Below are 4,517 nucleotides of genomic sequence, written 5' to 3'. Positions count from 1 at the left end.
TGAAAAATAATATTGCTTCGACTGGTAGGAACAAATGGGAAGCCATAATGGAATTAAATGATTTAAACTGGGGAGTGATTTATAAAAATATTTTCAGGGCGACAAAGAATACAAAACTGCAATGGTTTCAGTACAGATTAGTCCACCATATTTTAACTACAAATTCCTTAATGTTTAAAGTAGGGCTAGTGAACAACCCATTTTGTACACTCTGCAATCAAGAACGAGAAACAATACTACATATCATGTGGGAATGTCGAGAGGTGCAGAGTTTTTTACAAAGTATCGAAACTCTGTTAGATGCATTTTTTATTCCGTTCTCATTTAATAAAAAAACTTTCATTTTTGGCTTATTTATAAATAATGAGTCTGCCATAGGTAACGCACTTGATAATGAAGTATTAATTATCATTAAATTTTATATATATAGGACAAGATGTTTACATAAAACTTTAAGTCCAGATGCTCTGATTAATTATTTGAAAGATTATTACATATTACAGAAATATATAGCTAATAGTAAAGGAGAGCAGGCAAAAGCAATATTGGACAATGAATGGAGAAAATGGAAACCACTTTTAGAAATTGCAGCCAGTTAATTATTTCATATACCCTAAATCTAATTATTCCATTTAATTACTGATAAAAGTTTCTCTTTCTTGTATCTCCATCATGTGTTATTTTTGTTTCTTTCTTTTTCTGTCTAGAACCCTTAATAAAGATACTTTGCTCACTCTATTCCTAACATTGTGTATTGACTAGCCCAGCTCTCTCTCTCTCTCTCTCTCTCTCTCTCTCTCTCTCTCTCTCTCTCTCTCTCTCTCTCTCTCTCTCTCTCTCTCTCTCTCTCTCTCTCTCTCTCTCTCTCTCTCTCATATGTGTACGTGAATGAGATTGTTTTGAATGTGATGTACAGTATGTTGTTTTGCTTTTTTATTTTTATTTATCTTTTTTTTGTGAGAGGATATGATAGATGTAATCGACTGAATCAGTGTGGAGCCTGGTCAATCATGTCAATGACTCTGTTGATGTGGAAAGAGTTGATATGACCAACACAGATACTTAGCCCTTGACATGATTGATCAGGCTACCAGGAAACTGAATATGTTTGTGTGTGTTTGTATATTCTGTGTCGGTGTATGAGGATGTGTGTATGTTCTGTATATATGTTTGTCATTATATTCATGATTATGAGTATGTATGATGAAGATGATGATCTGTTGATGGATGATGATATATGACTGTTATTGCTGAGTATGATGATGATGATGGTTGTTTGAAAACAATGATGAAAATGTTTGTTGAAAATGATATGATGATTGTGATTATTGATGATGATGATGATGATGATGATGATGGTTCATGGACGATGATGAAGATACTATGACGATTAGTTTGATAATGTGATGATGATTGTGATGTTTTGTTGAAGACGATGATGATGAAAAAATGATGAGATTATGATGAGATTTTGATGATTGCATGATGATGATTACTATGATGATAATTATGATGATGATAATTATGATGATTTGAATGATGATGACCATGATGATGATGATTATAATGATGAAAATTATGATGATTTGAATGATGATGACCATGATGATGATGAAAATGATGATGATATTATGAAAAGATTATGATGATAAGATTGTGATGATTAGTATGATGATGATGAGAATATGATGTTGATGAAAACACTATGATAATGAGATGATTGTGATATTATGATTATAATGTTGATTGTGATGATGATGATGATGATGCTATGAAGATTAGTTTGACGATAAGATAATGGTTATGATTAGTTTGATAATGTAATGATGATATGATGATGAGAGTTTGATGATGATTATGATGATGATAATGATGATGATGATGATGATGATGAAAGACAGTTTGTGATGATGGTGAAAATGATAGTGTGAAAAACATACCGATTGGAATCGATGTATGTATGTGTGTGTGTGTGATTATTCATGTATTTATGTATTAAAAATGTCTTAAAAATTAAAAATTAAAAAAAAAAAAAAACTATTAACCACACGGGTCTGTATGGTTTATTTCAAATCGTATAACTATTAACTACCTGGGTCTGTATAGCTTATTTCCAATCGTATAACTATTAACTACCCGGGTCTGTATGGTTTATTTCCAATCGTATAACTATTAACCACACGGGTCTGTATGGTTTATTTCCAGTCGTATAACTATTAACCACACGGGTCTGTATGGTTTATTTCCAGTCGTATAACTATTAACCACACGGGTCTGTATGGTTTATTTCCAGTCGTATAACTATTAACCACACGGGTCTGTATGGTTTATTTCCAGTCGTATAACTATTAACCACACGGGTCTGTATGTTTTTTTTTGCCGATCGTGTAACTGCATGTGTGTGTATTCTATCATAGAAGAGATTGATAAAATGATCTGAAATGTTCAGCAACAATGTTTGTTGATAGACATGGGCTAATGAATATTTTATGTGGTTTTAGTCCTCGTGGTTAAAGCTGGTACATGGATATCCTTTAAGAGTAATCGACGAGTGATTGTTCCCGAGATGCCTAAATCTAATTAGCATTATCCGCTTTTGTTTTCTGTGGCAATTCGTGATAAGGTCAATGTTTAATTGATTATGTAACAGTGTCATTATCTCATAACATTGAAGTATCTTTATATTTTAATTTGTGTTCTTACCTTGCATAATTGCTGTGCCATATGGTATATACATGATGTACATGTATAGTGTTACATGTTTATAATACCTGTGTAAACCTGTTTTGTAGAGTTCATGGGTCATGCTATATTTATATTGGAATGACCAGGGGTCAATACGCTCCCGCGCTTTTTGGGTTAGTGTCACTCCCGTACTGGACGTTGATACGGTCGGACGTGTGTGATTAGTCAGCGCACCTTACATGTTTTTCCAATGTGAGTATTTTAATTAGTTACTATTACATGTCTTCTGTAATGTTAATTATCTGCTTTATAAATTCATAGAAATTGTCAATTCATTTATTAAGATTGTATGGAATTTGAATGTCCCGCCATTTAGTTATCTGATATTCTTGTGGACATACATTTGTGATTAATTTGATAAGTACTATGTATTTTGTTTTTTGTATTAGATATTCTGATCAATGTCCGGCGTCAGTACGTTTTAGTAAATGTTGTTATTTTATTGTTTGTAGTATCACAAGTTCCGACGTACGGGTTGTCTCCCCGGGAGTCGGGCCCTCTTCGTCTGTGAAGAGGTAGGTTTTCCATATGATTTTTGTATTGTCAATAGCATTGTTTTAATTGTATTGTTGTAATTAGTATCTTCAGTTGCTAGTATGTCAAATCTTATTTTTTTTCATAACACTATGGAACTAAAAAATAATTGACATCGACGCTTATAATTAATTTTTGAAAAGAATTTTCTAATTTAAAACATGTTTTATGTGATTGTACGGTAGGCGTTAAGCGCTCTTTTTATTTGTAATGATTACACCTGGGTTATTTAGTAAAATTGTATAGTAATATTTATATAGTGAGGCGTAAAGTAGCATGGGGACAGGTGCGTACACCTGTTGTGTTATTTAAGCATTGATGTCAATTTTTTTTAGCTTCATCGGGGTATGAAAAAAATGAAAAATGTGACGTCACAATACGACAATTGACGTTGCGTATTGATTTGAGAAAAAGAATCCCATTTAAAACCAGTAAAATTGTACATAAAACATGTTTTAAGTAAGAAAATCATTTTCAAAAATTAATTATAATCGTTGATGTCATTTTTTTTTTGTTTCATCGGTGTATGAAACAAATTTTGTTTGCAAACTTCTGTAAGTTTTTTAAACGTTTTTTAAAGTTTGCAAATTTTGTTTGCAAACTGTATGAATCCGCGTTTAGCAGCTTCTTACAGAAGTTTGCAAACAAAATTTGTTTCATACCCCGATGAAACTAAAAAAAATGACATCAATGCTTAATTGAACCATTCCATTTTGAGGTAATGCTTTACTATTTTACTAATTAATGTTATTTGTTATTTTAAGGGTTTCTTACGGATGTTATAAACATTTGAATGGGAAAAGTTGTGTTGGAGTGTTTCGTGCAAAGACCTAGAGTAGACCCTGCTACGATAAGGAAAATGACATGAAATGCAGTTGCATGTGAAAAATATTTCACATATATTCTTTACTGCCATTAACAAGGAATAAACATATTTCAAAACAATTTTCGTATTTAAAATACATTTCGGCATTTCATCTTAATAGCTGACATATTATATTTGTTTTTGGCTGAATCATTACAGCTTGAATGCAGTGTCCGAAGGGAGATAACTTGTAATACTAGACCGTATCGCACGGAAAGAATTAAAATAATGATAAAAAAAAATAACGGGGAATATGTGAAAAGTCTCATAAGGGAATCACTGCTGCCCGTATGACCTTCTCTTCGTATCGTTTATCTTTTGTCCATATGACCTTCTCTTCGTATCGTTTGAGGGATAATCTCACTTTCTAGGG

At 32.1% G+C, this 4,517-nt stretch overlaps 1 long non-coding RNA gene across 1 annotated transcript; it reads left to right on the top strand.

Moving 5' to 3' along the window:
* The first annotated feature begins 2,342 nt into the window (after positions 1-2,342).
* LOC117326812 lies at positions 2,343-4,241 on the top strand. Its single transcript, XR_004532518.1, has 3 exons — positions 2,343-2,937; positions 3,198-3,260; positions 4,044-4,241. It is a non-coding gene; the product is annotated as an uncharacterized LOC117326812 (long non-coding RNA).
* The last annotated feature ends 276 nt before the right edge of the window (positions 4,242-4,517 follow it).

Source organism: Pecten maximus, chromosome 1 (assembly GCF_902652985.1).
Source record: "Pecten maximus chromosome 1, xPecMax1.1, whole genome shotgun sequence".
Lineage (NCBI taxonomy): Eukaryota > Metazoa > Mollusca > Bivalvia > Pectinida > Pectinidae > Pecten > Pecten maximus.
Note: the sequence above shows the minus strand (reverse complement) of the source record. Positions and strands in the feature narration are given on the sequence as shown.